Below are 20,687 nucleotides of genomic sequence, written 5' to 3'. Positions count from 1 at the left end.
CAGTCGGCATAACATAAATTTTTAGATAATATTCTTACTATTTAATATATCTTTCCGACTATTTTTTCAATTACCATCTCATTTGAGCATTTGAGATATTCCTTTTTTCAGTCCATTAAACCACATTTAAATTGTAAAGAACCTTGTTTGAATGATTTTAAAAGACGATGAATGTTTGTGTAGAATTCTATCAAAGTTTGCTTTGATCAGGGTATCCGTTTTACGTATCGAAAAATACGATCTTATGGTGGAACGAATAACTTTTTTTCTTAGTTAAAAAACGAATAACCGTGAGCGTCTTCTTTAAGGCTATAATTCAGCTGGGGTACGGTCTAAAACGATCGTGACTGCACGACGCGAAGAATGTGCAAACAACGCGTGCAGAACGAAACATAATTTGTCACAAAAATTCAACATGCGTCCATTTAGTGTTATGTTTATTGTTCTATTCGTAATAATAATAATAATATATTCATTGACATGTTTTCTTTTTCAAGTAAATGGGTAACGTTTTTTAGTCATCTATACACGATTTAGGAATTAATTTCCCAGACGCCATCACAAAACAAATTGACGTGTTCACAACTCGACTTTCGCTCTCCGATTGGCAGCCAGTGCGAAATTTCATCACACCTACATTTGAAAATTGTTTGCCGTTTACTTATGTAGGTACGCTCTTAACGAACTGCCAAATACAAACAAAGCATTATATGAACTTATACTTTGACATTTGCACATTTAATTAGTTTTTCAATAGTCTTATAATATAATAAACATTTTTTTTGTTGAAAATTATAAAGGGGACACTTTATTGTGAAAAAAAGTGACCAATTCATATTTATTAATAAATATCACATTGGCTAGATCTAAACGTACAATAATAATATTGTTAACGCAGTTTATTAGTAGTACAAAATTAGTATGATATTTCTACAATTAAATCTACTATCTAAAAATTATTAGCAAGTTCAAGTAAGTTACAACAAAAAATCTTGGAGTGATCCGTGACGTCGGTTATTAATTAACTACTTTGATTTAAAATACAAAAGCCGATCGCCAATAGTAGCTCAATTTGGAAAGCGTTTCAGTGATTATTAAAAGCCATTGGTTAAAATTTGTCGCAATTAAGTATGATTCCTTCAGCATAGTGGTCTATGTGCGTGGGCGCGATATCCGAGAGATGCAGGTTTGATTCCTGCGGGGTGTCTTACTTTTTTAAAAAAGATTTTTTCTATTTGTATATTTTCTCGTGATCCGTGACGTCGGTTAGTAATTAAAGTAATACCTACTTTGTTTTAAAATATAAAATTCGATCGCCAATAGTAACTCAATTTGGAAAGCGCTTCAGAGAGTTTTAAGAGCCATTAGTTAAAATTTGTCGCAATTAAGTATGGCGCCTATAGAATGGGCGCAAATCCCAAAAGATGCAGGTTCGATGCTACTGGGTGTCTTACTTTAAAAAAAAAAGATTTTTTCTTTTAGTTAATATATTTTCTCAGAAGTGTAAAATTATTTATGTTCAATTAAATCTACATTGCAAAATTATAGCTAATGTATTATAATTATATATCCAGGACCGATGTGGCATAAGGCTAAAAGGAGTCAAGACCCAGGAGCCTCAAATTCGTAATGCATGGACAGTCCAAAAAATAATTTAAATAATGCGATTAATGCCGCAATGATATGGCCAAAAACAAAAACATTGTGAGCGAAACAAACAATAATACATACTTAATAATATTTGAGTAAATACTGAAATAGCTTGTGTTACATTCAATTTTAGTTGTTCTTTTTAAAATTTAAACATCCTACGGTTAAGCGAATAATATATAATAGTTTTCAATATGTAAATAAATACTTACATATAAAATATGAAAAATAAACATTGCTTAATTGCATTTTCATTTTCGTATACAAAAGTTCCATCGGAATTTCTATGGCATGCTTTTTCCAACAGTAAGTATTTCAATCTGACTGGATTTGTAGAAGGGAAATACAATTTAGGCTTGTTTCAAAAGTGCGTTGACTGATTCATAAATGTATGCATTCATGAATCAGTCAACGCACTTTTGAAATTACGATAATTTTATTGCATTTTAAAATTAATGTTTGTATTTTTAAACTCTTTCAAAATAAGGCAGATCTTAATATATTTTTGAATATTTTATTTGCGTATTTGTTTGACTTACCTTTCACAGACAATATTTGAATTATTACAATGTGAATGTTTTAGTTTCTCTAAAAACAATACTTCACGTTTTGTCTTGCAAAGTTCTTTTTGCAAATTTTTTTCAAAGTCTCGTTTGATCATATATATATGTAGTAAAAATGTTTAAAACAATAAAATCCATTCGTAATAAATGCAAGTTTTAGTAATATAAATGCATATTTAATAATTTATCGTATTTATTTAACTGAATCTAAAATCGTATTGAAATGATTGCGATTTTTTTTAAAGATGCGAGTGATAGTGTAATGGAGGCGACCTTCGTGGTACAGTGCGTAAGGCGCTGTCCTTCCACCCGAGATTTCTGGGTTTGATTCCCGGTGAGGACACAATATTTATGTGTTTTTCTCAAAACCTGGGTGAATGTGATTGTTCAAAATTACTAACAACCACCTTGTACGGAAAAGCAAGGACATGGTCATAGTATTATGAAATTTTCTACGAATGAATCCGCAATACTAGATTATTTTGGGAAAATGTTAGTAAATAGATTTACTTGTGCTTGTAATATTTTAAATATACCTAGTAGTAGGTGTTTTTTAACGTTTTTGACAATATTATTATGTCTTACTTTTTTGCTGTTGTAGTTATCATGCAAAATATTTTTATTTAATTTTCATTGGTCTAAAAAACACATCGTAGGCGAATCAAGGTAAATATTAATGTTTACTTTACAAAAATAATTAACTCTCAAAGAGTTTCTGTTGTACCATATTTTTAACCATAAACAAAGGGGCATTTAAAAATAATTCCTGGTATTTCTTGAAAACATCTTAAACATTTTTCTGTAATTTTACTTTATGTTTTTGACGGCAATCAGAAGCACTTTTTTATAATTTAGAATTGTATGGCTATTTAGAGGAACAAAATATGGCTTTGTTCATTGGTCCGATTAAAAAATAAATTTGAACAGGGTCGGCTTAGGCTAGGGATATTATTAAACAAAAACATGAAATTAACAGATTATTGAATAATGCACATATGAATAATAAAGATGTTAAAGAACACTTTGATATGTTGTATTAATTATCCAGATAGAGCTTAATTATATTAAACGAAAGCTGAAAAAGGTGCATCGAAGATAATAAACTTTATGGATTGCAGATTAATCTGTAGAAAATTTATTGTGATTGAGAAAAAACATCTAACATAAGTATGGACAATACAAACATAGACCCCATCCGAACCAAACCGCCCCGCACCATACTCGGTCTTAATCAAGGCCTCACGATTCGATGAAAAGCATCAGCGCCTGGGAATCTCTCAGGAGCAAATACCCAAGACTGAGATCACCACAAATTCAAGTGTGCTTTAACTGAGTTTACAAAAAAAATCGAATAAAACATGCCTATGGAAGACGGAAGGGTGAGTTATCAAAACTAAACGATTCTAATTAATAAATATATAGTAAAAAAGACAATGCTAAAACAATTCAAACAGATCTTAATGTTTACAATAAGATGCCGCAAAAATTTTAAACGCAACAAAATTACCCAGGTCGGACGGCCGGTGGGCCCTGGTTGGACCTGCGCAGAGGATGTGGTTTGCATTCTGTATTTATCCGCCATATGGATAAATTGAACGGGTAACAAGACCAAGCTCATAGAGCCTGCCAGCAAAGCCATCATGTCCAGTCAAAAATGTAATGGTCTGAAGTGAAAGCGGTCATCTCCATTCGCCATTTGATATTTGGAAATAGAAAAATGTGTGCGTACCTCTTGATACCGTGATGCCTTTATAACTACTGTCGAACAAGAACTTCTTGTCCACATGTTAAAACTGTGATCTAACAAGCTCCTACTGTTTAGTTAATCGCACTTCCGTTTTCAAATGAGTAAATGTATCATTTCATTTTACGCTTCCGTGGTGTACAGATCTATAACTTTACGTAATTTGATGCTTTTTTGTAATAAAAAATATGTCAGTCATCTAAAATGATCAGGAAAAATATTAAAATTATTATGATGTAGTAAACTTTTTGTTTATTGCGAAGAAGACAAGGAGTCGTACCTAAAAAGAGAGCCGATACATTATTTAAACACGCGTTGCCACCATGACAGGTATTTCACTGAGAAATTTTCCATATGCGACTACAGCGACTTCCGGTTCTCGACAAGATTTTGTTGTCGGATAGTAGTGGACACCAAACCATGATTATTAGACAATATAATATACATATTTAAAGGTGAAAAGACGAAATTTAAGGATCTTACTGTATCGAATCGTTGTAATAAGCCACCATTTTTTATACAAAAAAGTTAATATTTCTTACGTATATAATAATGTTTACTACCAATTTAACCATAATAATTACAAGATAAAAAGAACTTTTTATATACAACTTTTTTAAATTCTGTTCAATCATATAAACTTGACTTGACTAGCTTAAACGATCAAAAAAATTTGTACTTGATAGAAATATTACTGAAATGTCATTTTGACATTTCATATTGATTTCCATAGTAACGCACGTATATATTATTAATTTAGTTGCTAGGACCCCAGACCCTTAGCAATCAATAATAGTGGATTGGATTACGGATTCTTCCGAAATAACTTTCCATACAAAACAGAATTAACTGAAAATGAATTCAATTCTACTAAAAGATGGCTAAAAGTATTAAAAGAACGCATTGGCATCGTGTCCCGATATATTCAAAAAGTTTCAAATGTCTAGCTAGTCGGGAAGTTAGTTAAATATCGATTGCAAGATTTGTACTGGATAAATAACCACCGGACAAATAAGAATACGACCTAATAAAAACGTTGTAAAAATGAATAAACACTGTCAGTTATTGATGAGAGATGATGAAAATACGTGAGAATGTGTAATATTTAACATAAACAAAAGAAGACTAATAATGGTAAACTAAATAAAATCTTTGCAATATAAAAATAACAACACATCCAGTGCAAAAATAACTGAAAGTTAATCCACGTTTAATAAGATAATGAAAGAAAATGTAATCATAACGAATTCAGATATAAACATATCGGAATAATAAGCCAATTTGATCAATAACCAGCAAAATGTACCCTATTGTTTGATTAATATGTTCTCTTCACCCTATTAAAAATCTAGTCGAGAGTTGCTATTTGAGAATGGCTTGGAACTCGTATTATAATTCAAATTTAACCTGGCATCTTTTGCATTGTAGAGAAAGAAACTCGGAGACAAAGAAGCATTTTGACGAGTACGAGAAGGACTTTTCGCCCATTATAATAATGGGCCAAAAGTCCTCAATGCGACTCTATTTGGCTATGAATAAAAGACACGGTTTGAGTGACATAATAATTATAATATTACCGAAATGAAAATTTAAAATTTTAAGGAAAACTCCCTTGCAGTGGTCGCAGTTGCCTTGATTACTTTTGATAAATACAAAATCCAATTATAAATTGTTAAGAAGCCATGAGCCTACGCTAATTAAAAGTGAGACCTCTCTCTTTGAAATATCATGTTTATTTTTGTTAATCAAAGAAAACGAAAAAAGTCAACATGAAATAATTATAACTCAGTGAAAATTCGCAAACAGAGAAATGACATCGATCAAAGAGTATAACATTCGAATTCATGTTCGAGATATAATTTAACACTAGCAATAGATGATTGATAATAGATTGAAGAAATAGACTAGGTAATTCATAGTAATTCCAAATTCTTTCCTCAACATTGCGAACTTGTTATGTTTTCGGTAACGGAAATTCTGACGGGCCCCGATCATTTACGTGGTCCAGTGGGGTGCCGGACGAAATCCCGAAAGCCGAAATCCCGAATGCTGAAATCCCGAATGGCCGAAATCCCGAAAGCCGAAATCCCGAATGCCGAAATCCCGAATGCTGAAATACCGAATGGCCAAAATCCTGAATGGCCGGAATCCCGACGGCCAAAATCCCGAAAAATAAAAAAATACAAACAGTAATGATTGCGCAATCGTTAATTGCTCAAATTTTACAAGAGAGACAAAAAACAATTTTTTGTAGAACTAATGGGAGTTTGTCTCTCCTGTAAAAATTTGCGCAATCTCAACACAATTTTTTTTTTGTCTGTATTGTAAAATTTTCGCAATTCACGATAAGTGTTAATATTGAGCAATTATTGCTGTTTGTATTTTTTTATTTTTCGGGATTTCGGCCTTCGGGATTCCGGCCATTCGGGATTTCAGCATTCGTGATTTCGGCCTTCGGGATTTCGGCTTTCGGGATTTAGGCTTTCGGAATTTTGACCCAAACCCGGTCCAGTGGAAGGTGTATATCAGTAATAAGACTCAATGGATGCTATTCTTCAGTGATTTTTATTCGTCATGACCTCAAAGTACAGTTACACGGTGAAAATAAAGAGAAATAACTCAACTCGGAGAGAAAAGCTGAGTTAAGTTTGAACAAGTTGAAAGGTCCGAGTTGAATGGTATTAGAATCATTTACAACGGTGTAAATATGAAATTGTAAGTAAGTAATATTAGTGACGCTAGTGAGCAAAAATCTTAATCAAATAATCAAAATATATTGAATACTTAACAATAAATAATTACAAGGTAAAAGAACTTTTTATATACAACGTTTTTATTTTTTTCTTGATGCTCAATGTGGTCAAACTTGTACTTGATATGAAGTAAATAAAAAACAAACAAAAAAACAAATATAGTATATCTACTGAAATGTCATTTTGACATTTTATTTGGATTTCCATAGTAACGCACGTATATATTAATAATTAAGTTGCTAGGATCACCCCCTTAGCAACCAATAATAGTCTTTTACTTTTTACGGATTTTTCTGAAATAACTTTCCATACAAAACAGAATTAACTGAAAATGAATTCAATTCTGCGTAAAGATGACTAAAAGTATTAAAAGAATGCATTGGCATCGTGTTCTGATATATTCTAAAAGTTTCAAATGTCTAGCTAGTCGGGAAGTTAGTTAAAAATCGATTGCAAGATTTGTACTGGACAAACAACCACCGGACAAACAAGAATACGAGCTAATAAAAACGTTGTAAAATATTATAGTCATATAAACGCATTATATCAAAATACTTCCCACTTTTAATAAATAAATCTGGACGAGTTTCGTCCGTCTCAGAGGGACATTTTCAATAAAATAATCTTTATAAATCAGGCATTTATCAAAACAAATTCAAAAGGTGACACTAATGCCAATACATTAAATTATCCATCCAATAATATTTTGTCAATAACAATATAATTTAAATAAATGAAATAGGATATTAATAATTTACTAGCTGAGCCAGCTGGCTCTCGCCAGTCTGTCTCGCTAGGTCTTGCAGACAGCTTTTCATCATGGTGACTTGGTGTTGGATTTTAATATAATAATTGTAAAGTGTGTATATACGGCGCCATAGTTTTGCCTTCGGGATGGATTTTCATTCACGTCAGACAATTGAAAATTTATCTGATTTGCATGTCGTCACTGCAAATACAAATTTGGAGTCATGTGCGTAGTCTATTCTGGAGTCTGGCCTTCTCAATATCATCTGACACCATTTCAGGCTGCTAAGCCTAGCAAAACAGCTGGCAATCGCCGATTGCTACCACTGTCATTTTAATTTTAATACAATATATGTGTAGGTATGTGCATTTAAATATGATAAATAGTTATACATCTCAATCGTGATTATCATAAATAGCGATCCAATATAACGCGAATATTAATCTCTTTCGGGTCCCATTTACATAATAGAAAAAGGTTAGCAGCATAAAAAATAAATTTAAACATTATTTTGTTTCATTGTCTATAAAAAATAAATGCTTGGAGCCACAGAATAATATTTTAAAAATCATATTTTGTTTTAAAAATTTTCCTTAAACAATATAGTTTCCCGGTGCGGGACATTCATATCGAGACAAATGTTGATAAATAATGAAGTAATACATATTATATCTGATAAGAATAGGAATTTATAAGACCTAAAGATGTGGAATCAGCTTAAAAAGGCCTTCATCCAGCAGTGGATTGATACAGGTTGATGACGATAATGACGATATAAATGGGTAGGTATATAAAATCACAAATTTAAAAAAATATTGCAGTTTATATGACCAAGAAGAGTAGAATTAGGTTGGGATAACCTTCATCCAGCAGTGGATTAATCTTTTTTTTTTTTCTAGATGCCTTCATGGATACCTCGCATTTACTATCGAGGTTTCTTAAGGACTTTGGCACGCAAACTACTCTACTTGATGCTAGTCAAATGAAAATTGTGCCGGCTGAGAGAATATGCCTTATTGAAAACTGTTCTTCTACCCGCATCGGGTATTGCTAATTTAAATTCGGCCAGGGCCTATGAAACCGCCTTGCAAAAACCCTGGAAAATTCTTAGTAGCGCAAGGCGGAGGTGATTCTGATGAATATTTTGTCGTATTCAGGCATGAATCGTCTTTACATGTCACCATTTAATCTTGGTTGATGATGATAATGACGATATTATGAATGGGAAAATATAACATCAGCAATTTTGATAAATATAGTAATTCATATGACCGACAGAAATTCAAACAACTTAGAGAGGCCTTCATCCACCGGTGGATTGATTCAGGTTCATAATGATAATGGAAATATAAATAGATATAATATATTATCACCGATTTTGATAAATACAGCAATTCAAATGACAGAAAGGAGTAGAATCAGGCATGGGAGGCCTTTATCCAGCAATAGATGGGTTCAGGTCAATGATGATAAGGACGATAGAAATAGGTATAATATAGTAGTAGAATCAGGTTGCGGAACTCTTCATCCAGCAGTGAATTGATCCTGGTTGATGATGATGACGATATGAATATATAGATAAATGTAATATCACCGATTTTGATAAATACAGAAATTCATATCACAGAAAGGAGTAGAATCAGGCTAAGGAGGTCTTTAAGTAGTGGATTGGTTCAGGTCAATGATAATGATGATGACGATATGAATATGTAAATAAATATAATATCACCGATTTTGATAAATGCAGAAATTCATATGACAGAAAGGAGTAGAATCTGGCTAGGGAGGTCTTTATTAAGCAGTGCATTGGTTCAGGTCGATGATGATGATGATGATGACGATATGAATATGTAGATAAATATAATATCACCGATTTTGATAAATACAGAAATTCATATGACAGAAAGGAGGAGAATTAGTCTAAGGGGGTCTTTATTAAGCAGTGGATTGGTTCAGGTATATGATAATGATGATGATGATGATGACGATATGAATGTGTAGATACATATAATATCACAGATTTTGATAAGTACATACATTCATATGACAAAAGGAGTAGAATCAAGCTAGAGAGGTCTTTATTAAGCAGTGGATGGATCCTGGTTGATGATGATGATGACGATATGAATATTTAAATAAATATAATATCACCGATTTTGATAAATACAGAAATTCATATGACAGAAAGGAGTAGAATCTGGCTAGGGAAGTCTTTATTAAACAGTGGATTGGTTCAGGTCGATGATGATGATGATGATGACGATATGAATATGTAGATGAATATAATATCACCGATTTTGATAAATACAGAAATTCATAATGACAGAAAGGAGGAGAATTAGGCTAAGGGGGTCTTTATTAAGCAGTGGATTGGTTCAGGTATATGATAATGATGATGATGATGATGACGATATGAATGTGTAGATACATTTATAATATCACAGATTTTGATAAATACATACATTCATATGACAAAAGGAGTAGAATCAGGCTAGGGAGGTCTTTATTAAGCAGTGGATGGATCCTGGTTGATGATGATGATGACGATATGAATATGTTTTTAAACATAATATCACCGATTTTGATAAATACAGCAATTCATATGACAGAAAGGAGTAGAACCGGACTAGGGAGGCCATTATCCAGCAGTGGATTGGTTCAGGTCGATGATATAAGAATGATAGAAATAGGTATAATATCACAAATTCGTTAAACCGATAGTAGTAGAATCAGGTTGCGGAACCCTTCATCCAGTAGTGGATTGATCCTAGTTGATGATGATGATGATGATTATCATGACGATATGAATATGTAGATAAATAACATTAGAAATTCAATACTGTCAAGAATACAATCAACGTAGAGAGGCCTTCATCCAGCAGTGGATTTATTGAGGCTCGTGATAATAATGGCATTATATATAGATAGGTAGATAATAATATAATATCACTGATTTTGATAAATATAACAATTCATGTGTAAGTAAGGAGTAGAATAAGGCTGAGGAGGCCTTCATCCAGCAGTGTATAGGTCAAGATTGATGATGATAGGGACGAAAAAAATAGGTAGATATTATACAATATCACACATTTTGATAACTATAACAATTCGTATTAATTTATATAACTATAACGAATTGTTATAGTTATAACAATTCGTATTAATTTCTTTCATTGTTTGCAATGGCAACTTTTTTAGTATGGAAATTAGTAGCCTAGGTAATTATTCAATAAGAAAAATAGTGGGTGAACAGCCACAAAGAAGTATTTAAAAAAATCAAATTTGGAATATCACGTTATCTATGATATGACGGACAGTGGCGGACACACCTATCAGATTTTTATTTACGCAGTGAATTGTAGCAAGATTATGGTTTTTTCACCGGAAAAAAGTGCGCCAATGCCTACATTACAATATTTGAATAAAAATAATCGAATTTGTTTGTCAAATAAAGGATTATAAGGTCTTAAGCGACGAAGACGTCATTCTGCTGTACGTTAAATGAAATATGGCGTATCGTATACGGTATGTAAGAAAATATCGGATATAAACGTCAAGTACCTGTAAAATCATTGAAAATTTGTGAAATGTGGTCAATTCAAACGGTAGATGAATCGGTAGCGCACATTTCGAAGTGAAGATGTAAAAATAACAATAAAATGTCGCTTAAATGAGCTGTTAGTGAATTTTCCAAAATATCTTAGGATAATAATAATGAAAGACTCGTACATCATTATTTCATTTAGTTGAGTTGAGTTAATTTAGTTAAAAATGTCCCTCTGAGGCGAACGAAACCAGTCCAGATTTTTTTTTTAAAAGTGGAAAAAGTACTATAAAAATATTTACGTTTTATTAAATTAAAAATACAATGCATTTCCACCATGAATTGACAGTTAACACAATAAAAGAAATATTAAACGCTGTTAATGCATATAAGTAATATTTTTTTTTATATATTGCTATTCAAACAACACAAACATCGTTCAACAATCGCTATTATGTATTTTGATATAATGCGTTTGTATGACTATAATATTTTTTCGATCGTAATGATAGTGAAGATTTTTGCTCATTTCTTGATGAATGTTACATTACAAGGTTCAGTTTGAGTTTTAAATGAGAAATAGTAATCTTTAATATAAACTACCTAACATTATTTTTTGCTTAATCAAAATTACCTTTGATGTGAAGAAATAATTCAAAGCATTTAGTATGACTAATACAAACTGACAAGGCGTCTATATTTTGAATTCTGCATAAATAATCGAAAATTAAACTGCCTTGTCTGAAGTGTCATCTTGAAAGGCTTAGTAGACTGAAATATATGAGTTGAAATAGAGTCAGGAGATTGTGATGGGTACATCACAGGAATTTATTTTCAAGTAAATATTGACATCTTAAAGCTAATTTTCAAATTCAAATTCAAATTTTATTTATTTTACAAACCTATAGTGAACATTACAAATTATTAATTTAAGACGTTCACAACATGACATTTAGAAACAAAGAAATAGTATTATATAAAAAGAAATAGATCAGTACTAAGTTATTAAGGCGATACTTCAGTGAAACGGCATATAATTTTCAACTATAGGCGCGACGAAATTTTGGACTTGGAGAGGAAACATCGAGGTGTCAATACGTCATTTTGTTACGTGATGGCGACGGGGGTATTAATTCTTAAATCGTGTAAAGATTACTAAAAATGTTACTCATTTACTTTAAAAAGTAAATATGTCAATGAATATATTATTATTGTTACTAATAGAACATACGTTCCCACCACCACCACCCGTCATATATGCACAGCCGTGGATATGCAAGGCCGCTTTCCATGACGCTTTAAACGTGTCTGAAAGAAGTGATTTTAAGTGCTCATTCTGTCCCGAGACGGAGCCGCACGGGACTGATGCTGCAACCATGCACCGTAGTGCTTAAAGAAGAAAGTTAAGAAAGATTTTTTTGTTTTTGTTTTTTGGACTGGCTCTGCTGTCCGCTGACGTTAAGCGCTTTGTGTACCCGAATACTGGGTGTCACGAATTGAAATGGATGAGTCTACAGAAGAGTCACGACTATCCCGCTCCCCATACGACGTTGCGAATTTCTCGAATGCCGCAAAGTTGGCCTCGGTTGCTATCAGATCTCCATGACCAAGTAGGCCGTGAGGACGGACCCTGGCAAACAGCTCCGCTCGTTCGAATTCCATAAGCGGGCAATCCCAGAGGATGTGTTCAACATCTTGGTGGAGAACATGGTGTGTAAAATTCCCACCTCCGCTCCCGTTATGTATATGCAGCCACGTCATACGCGGCCGGCTAACATAACCCTTACGTGTGCCAGATCAAAGAATTTAAGCCCTCATTTTGTCCCGAGCAGAGCCGCACGGGACTGGTGATGCAACCTTGCACCGAAGTGCGAATGCATGATGTTAATTTATATGGCAACTATCAGAGTGACTTTAGTTTGAAGAGTCGCAAGGGGAGTCGAGAGTGTCCCGCCCCCCGTACGCTCTGGCGAATTTAGTAAAGGCCGCAAAATTGGCCTCGGTTGCCACCATGTCCGCGTGTCCTATTGGGCCCGAATGGGGTCGGACCCGGGCAAACAACTCCGCTCGTTCGGGGCCCATAAGTGAACAGTCCCACAGGACGTGCTCTGCGTCCTGCTGGTCGTGTCCACACGAGCAACCCGACCCATGTCCTGCCAAACCAAACCCCTGCAGTTTTGCCGCAAAGTTTCCATGGCCAGTCATGAATTGACTAGTCCAGTGGGTAGGCACCAGTCTCCTCGTCATGTGTCTCACCGAGACATCTGGAAAGTATAGAAAAGTCTGGCGGCCCTTAGAGGAGGCCACCCATCTCGCCTGCCATGCCGCATATGCGGTCTTGTAGACCAGCTCAGATACAGTTTTTCTGTAGCTCACGCCCTCCACTCTCGATGGCGGTGTCAGAGGGACACCGGCGAGAGTTGTATTGATCCTCCTCATAAGGAGAGTGATCGATCCTCTAATTTGAACGTGCAAGTCGAGGGGCAAGACCCCCGCAAGGACCGCCAGGGCATCCGAAGATGTAGTCCTATAGGCCTTAGTAAGGCCAATCAGAGCAGCCCTCTGTCCGCTAAGCAGAGCCCTCTTCACAATTGTCAGCGAGGCTTTGGTGTGCCACACGCTGGAGGCATAGCCAGCGATGCCCATGAATATAGCCTCGTAGGCGATTCTCAGGGCCCGAGGCTTTAGGCCCCAATTGTTGCCCGCCAGGCGAGCAACCTTCTGATAGGCTGAGTTGGCCTTAGCCACAATTACTTTAGCATGCTTCAAAAAGGTCTGCTTCTCGTCCAGAACGACCCCCAAGTAGGTCACCTCTCGAGAAAACCTTATAGCAGAGTCGCCGAAGCGCACTGCGGGTGATCGCTTATTTATGTTTATCCTTGAGCTGCCCTTTAGGAGGATAGCTTCCGTTTTGCCAGGTGCAAATGCAAGCTTATTAAGCTTACCCCAGTTAAGGATTCTCGATAATGCGTCCTTAGCTACGCGCTCGAGTGTCGGACGGCTCGACGAGCCAACTAGTAAAAGAAGGTCATCAGCGTACGCGACGAGCGCGCAGCCCGGTGGCAGAGGTAACGTCAAAACATCGTCAAAAAGTATATTCCATAGCAAGGGGCCAAGCACGGAACCCTGCGGACACCCCATGGTGGTCTCCCTGTAAATCAATTCAGTGCTAGAGTCGTATATAACTTCCCTTTTATTAAAATAGCTTTGCACTAGGGCAAAGAGGTCCCCCGGGATCTGTCGGAGCCGAAGCTTAGATAGAATTAATGGCCACCATGCGGTGTCGAAGGCACCGGCTATGTCCAAAAAGAAGCCTGCCACAATAACTCCTTCTGAGTCCTCAACAAATTTCTGTGCAAATCTGATAGCGTCCTCAGTAGACTTGCCGGGTCTAAAGCCAAATTGCCTCTCCGAGATAGGGTAGATTCTCTCAAGGTGGTCCTCCAGTCTTCTGCTGATTAACCGCTCCAATATCTTACCCAGCACTGGCAGAAGAGTGATTGGACGGTACGCTTTTGGGTCATGCGGTGGTCGTGTGCTCATCTTAGGTATAATCCTAAGGAGACCCTTCTTCCAACAGTCCGGGAAGATGCTTCTGCTCATGCAGTCAGCATACAGCCCGACTATCTCATGAGGTGCTCGAAGCCACGCCCTTCTGGCAATCACATTGCTAATCCCATCAGGTCCGGGGGCTTTGCCCGCCCTGAGGCCATCAAAAATTAATCCCACCTCCGACTGGGTAAGCTCAGGAGAATGGTGAGTTTCCAACGGCAAGATTGCAGATAGTCTTAGTTGACAGGTTCTGTCATCTTCATGTGCCGTAGGTATGTCCTGTGGAATTAGAGCTTCCAGCAGTATGGATGCAGACTCTGCGCTGTCCATCGCAAAGGTGCCATCGGGGCGCCGCATAGCCGCCATGACTTTACCAGGCCTTGAGCCCAGCTTTATCACGCGGAAAGGCGGTCCTCACGGATCATAGCCCCCCATTTCAGAGACAAATCCCGCCAGTGCTTTTTCTTGGCCTTATTTAACTCTTTTTTGAATTTTGCCCTTGCGAATTTATAAGCAATCTCCGTAGGTTCGTCATTTCTGGGTAAGTCGTTCTGAGATCTTCAAGCTCTTTGCAATTTTCTTTGGGCAAGTCTCATGGTCCTTCTCAAAGACGTCAATTTTGGTATCCACCATGGCGCAAGGTTGGGTGGCCTCAGAGAGGTTCTACCCAGCGTGGACTCCGCAGTTTGAGTAATGAACGCAGTCAAGTCATTGGCTCTTTGGTGGAGATTGTCAGCCGACATGGCAGAGGCCAGTCCACCAATTTTGACGTCGAAAGCATCCCAATTGACACCGCTCGTCCGGAAGCGCCTGGGAAGTAGTAGGTTCTCGGTTTGGCTCAATGGAGCCGCATCTCCCGCAACTCTGAACGAAAATGTGATCAGACGGTGATCGCTAGCCACCGCGTCCGTGTGGACCTGCCAGTCCACGGCGCGTCTGGCAACGCCACTGGATGTCAGAGTGACATCAATATGTGACTCACCATTTCTGGTGGAGAAAGTAGCCGGCCCGTTAGGGTCATTTAGCACCGTCAAATCAAAGGCGGCCAAGAGCTCCTCAAGCGGCTCAGGTTTGTCCTTGTTACGTCTGGGCCCAGAGGGGGCCCAGAGCAAGGACTGGACGTTAACGTCCGCCCCAACAATTATCTGCTTGCCTCTGCAAGCATATAAGATTTTCTCCAGTTGTTTTGTGCAATACAGGGTAGAAGAACTGTACTGAAAATACGCAGATATAACTACAATAGAGAGCCCCCTGTTATTAGCAATCTCCGCCACCGCGAAGAGCTCATTGGATAGATGCGAGAGATGCAACACAGTCAGTGCGGTGTCAATTACAAATATGCAAGCTAGAGATTTCGGGGTAGCTTGTATGATACGGCCACCGCTTAGGCCCCGATTGGGACCAAAGGCGTATGGCTCTTGTATCATAATTATGTCCGTATTCTGATCCCGAGCAACCTCAAGCAGCTCGGCAGATGTGGCTCGACCTCTGCCCACGTTTATCTGAGCGAAGGAGATCATTGCGGACAGTAATCAGTGCGGCTTCTTTCCTCCTCAATAGCGTGTAGGCGCGCGGGACAGTCGGGATCGGTGGCCAAGTGGCCGTTCGGCTTCTTGTAGCGCGTGCACGCAGGGCACTTGCCCGGTTCGTCAGCGGTGGGGCAGTCTGCTCTGTCATGCCCTTCTTTAGTGCAGTGGCCGCACGTTGTAACCTTAGCGTTGCAACCCTTAGCCATGTGTCCGTATAAGTGGCACTTTGCACACTTGACAAGTCCGCAAAAGTCACGCACAGGGAACGAATTCCACCCCATGAAAAGTCTGCCATCATTAAGCAGCGCCTCTCGAGCCTTTCCAGGGATCGACATTATCATATGACAACGTTCGGTCTTCGGTCCCGCCTTGTGGCTCAGTTTAGTTCCAGCGTAACCCTCAGATGCAAGGCCAGACGCCTCCTGGGTATTGTTTATGATTGCCTCCTTGAGCTGCTCTTCTGTCGTCTCAATGGGTACATTAAAAATTATGACGCGGGGAAGCTTTCTCCCCGCGACTTGGGCCTTTAAGCCGGCCTCAGTCAGCCCAGGGGCAGCCATGAGCCGCTTAGCCTCGTCGTCACTTTTGGGATGCACGATGATCCCGCCTCCCCGGATCTTGCGTACCCCGGTGATGTGCAATCCCAAAGTTTCAGGCACAATAGTTTTCATGACCGCTTCCTTTGTGGCAGTCGATTCTTGGCCCTCCTTAGTCGGATAAAACATCACCCCCGGCCTGGCGACAGTTTTCGGAGGAACTGGTGGCCATTCGGAGACTCTAGTTGGTTGAGCCTCTCTACGGGTTACGTCACTCCAAAGAGCCCTGGGAGGAGCATTAGAAGGAGCCTGGATGATGGCTCTCGTTAAGGAGGCACGATCCTTCACAATTGCCTTGTGTGCCTCCAGCTCTATCGCCATGGCCCACGTTTCAGTGATTGCCATCTCAAGCTCCTCGGCAACTGCGTTCACGGTTGCTATGGCAATACGACTGTCCTTCTCGAGGGTGGCAAGCGCCCTTTTGATGGCAATCGTCGCCCTGGACGCACTCTCCTGAGACTCAGAGAGAATACTCAAAGCCACGGGACTGATCTCCTCGCAAGATGCTGAGGTTGAACCAGCCCTTGACTTAACGCCCTTGCCCTTTGAAGTGGTGGAAGTGCTCTGCTTGTCTTTCTCTTTTTCTTTCTCAGGCCTTTTATCCTTGACCTTGGGGGCCTGCTTTGGGTCACCAATCCCCTCAGCCACGTCCGACTTCCGCTTCCTAGTGGACATTCCTTCCACTTGCATGGGGTCCCCTTTGTGGTTGACCATGGCGCTAGGTAACACTCGTCACACGTCACTCACTCAACCAAAATTTATCGCACAATAAATATTATTGTTACAATAATTACGTAACTATTATTAAACGAATTAAAAGTCACAATTCCCAGGAAAGTCCAAGGGGAAAACACACAAAAGTTTCACAAATCGTATTCCAAGGGCAGGCGAAGGTATTAGTATAGAAACGGGATCAAAAACTTGTGAATAGCAGGGTCAAAATTGAAGATAACGAAAGCGAAATAATAGCGATGCAAAAACACGTCCGCACGGCTCGACAGTTCAGTCGCAACTCCTTGGTGGAGAACAATAAACAGAACATTAAATGGACGCATGTAGGATTTATATGACAAATTATGTTTCGGTCAGCATGCGTCATTTGCACCCGTGACCCGCAATCCACGTATCGTCTAGCCACGATCTTTTTAGACCATGCCTCAACTGAAGTATAGCCTTAAACAGTAGAAAAGTGTAAATACAAAAAAATATAAATTAGATACGAGGAAGTAAACCGAATGAGCTAAGCAGATCCAATTTTAAGAATTTATGTAAGACCGTCCACCTATACTCATCCTCACGTAAGTGGAATATATCAACATTCCAATGTGATTTGTTTGAACAGAGTTATTACCCTTCCAATTGGCATCACCAATGGCAGGTTAGTTCTGCTCCTTGGGAGAACACACAACTGATGCTCCCAATTTCTAAGATAGTTATCAGGAACACACAAGTCAATTTTACCAAGAATGACAGAGTTCTCATTTACACCACGTATCAGTCGAAAAAAATACGTGGCCAAATATTGATATCTTATTGCATTTAAACTACAGTATCTAAGCATACCTAAGAGAAAGCCAGTTGGATAAAGCTACGGGTAGTATCTATATTATAATCGATTATTTTATAACGTTTCGGCCCAGTTTATTGACAGTTTAACGTTTTATATTTAGTTTTTTCATCTCAATTATTAATTTCATTTATATGTCATATAATTTCATCTAAATATATATTATCTTATTATAGCCATGAGATACAAGCTAGGCATAGTTGTCCGACTTTAAATAGCGGAGTATACTTAAAGGCAGGCTCTGATTTGACAAGCTTTTATGAATGAAGGATAGAGGGAGAAATAGACCCTGTGCGTGATGTGATTAACTAACTTTGCCTCTGTGAAAAATCTCCGACGCTTTCTTAGCCTTGTTCCGTTTTACTGTCTCGTCTGAGCAATTTACTCCGGTTTACATTACACTATTCAACGTTCGAAAAGTAGATTATGTATACAAGTATATCTATGTATGTATAAAAAAGCTTCTAAACTCTATAAGCTTTGGAAAATGGTGGTCGCACCGGAATTCATATGCGGGCACGACCAACATGATGCTGAACTAATAGTTACCATGAGATTCTTCTGAAATGGGATAAGAAATAGCCAAGTTATTGGAAGCTGTTCACCATAATAAAATTGAAGAAAATTAAGACGCGTTGTGCAGGGGATTGGACAATTTTGATTTCTACATAAAATAAAAATGATACTTCAGTACTGAGGATCCATAATTTCAATTAAAAAAAAAATGAAACATGAGCGAGTCAACTATTTTGATTTATTTATGGTTGGTAAATTTGTGAAGCTCAAAAATCTTGAAAATACCAAAATAATCTAAATTTAGGGTTTTTTTAATTGCCTTATATTAGTAAGCTTATGAATTCTACGGGTCTTTTAAAAAGTGTATTATTCGAGAATATGTTTAATTAATATACATAATTTGAAAATATCTCATGCATATTCACACTAGAAAAAATCATTTTGTAGAAAAAAATACGTCGCCCAACGGGACTTGAACCTGTATTTGCTGAATTCGTGCCGTATGCTTTTCCAATTAAGCTACGGATATCTAAGTTAATTACAATGATTTTAACTAGTAGTTGCTACATAAACTGCTTATCGAGTAGCGTTATAATGTTGGTTATCGGCTTTAGTGTATTAAATTAAAGTAAGTATCAATTAATTCCTTAATCACTAACCGACGTCACGGATTACTCCATTATTTAGTTTTTATACGTAGGTACTTAGACTTGGTAATAATTTAATAAACTTATAACCTCCATTTTTTTTTTTTTAATTTTTCAACAGCCAGAATCAGATGTTTTGATGTTTATTATTTTGTGAAGTTTTTTGGAGGATTTTTTTTATTATTTGCACGGAGTTCCAAGAGCCCATTGCTCTTTTCTAGTACTGGGCAGTCATTTATGACATATCAAAACGTTTAAGACGAGTTGCCATCACATAGACAGCAGTCATCGTCTCTCAGTTTGATTATTTTTAAATATGCTTTCAGTGCTCTATTTTTGAGATAGTTTTTATGCTTCTGATAAGAGTGGTAGTGAAAATGATGCTAAAATTTGCAAGAGAGACATAACTTCAAGAAGATGAAGAGAGAAGGACTGGCTTTGTGTTGACATTTAATAGTTATAGCCACATCACCACTCACGGCTGAAAATCCTAAAGAGTGGTTTTATGAAAACACAAGTTCCCTATTCCAAGCAGCAGGTTATAGGGTTGGTGTTAGTAAAGAGTCCACGGACCTTAAAAAATCGGTGTGTGTGTACATAATGTACGCGCGTTAGAAGTTATACTTCTTTGGCGTAACAAAACTTGTGATAACATACATTCTTCGACTAGCTCTTAATTATCTTGTTAAATTACACAGTCAAAAAAAGTGTCGCCTATTGGAGCGCCGTTGGTTTATTTTTATACACTTTAACTTATATTAGTAATTATATAATTATTTCTCGTTGTTTTTATTTTTAAAGTAACAACTGTCACTCTGACGTTTAATCGTTTGTTTACGTAAGGAATTGCAAATGGCCGACAATAATAAATTCGTTGACTAGGCAACGGAACAATTCTACTATCAAACTTGCGATTGTATACAGCTGACTGATTCGCAGCTAACTTTATAATGTCGGATACTTTGGTAACGATGTGCGCGCGCAGCTCTCAATTTCACTCTCTACCAAACGCCCCAAAAGAAGTATAACTTCAAAAAAGGTAGTGATATGTGAAGGAAAAAAAGATAACTTAAAATAATCCAGTGAGAGCAGTTTAAAATATATTAAATTCAACTGTGTTTGACATTTAGTACGAAGGCAAACATAATTTTCCGCGTCTACGAAAATTTCGAAGTTCACGCCTTTAAATATTTCTTATACCTCTCAAATTGGTTTCCTTTCATCATGTTGTTTGCCATCAAATTGAATTCATTGAATTTCTTATGCGAATGTTAATGT

The sequence above is a fragment of the Rhyacophila brunnea genome, unplaced genomic scaffold, assembly GCF_057557595.1.
Source record: "Rhyacophila brunnea isolate RB1 unplaced genomic scaffold, BYU_Rbru_1.0 scaffold_9, whole genome shotgun sequence".
In the NCBI taxonomy this organism is placed as follows: domain Eukaryota; kingdom Metazoa; phylum Arthropoda; class Insecta; order Trichoptera; family Rhyacophilidae; genus Rhyacophila; species Rhyacophila brunnea.
Note: the sequence above shows the minus strand (reverse complement) of the source record.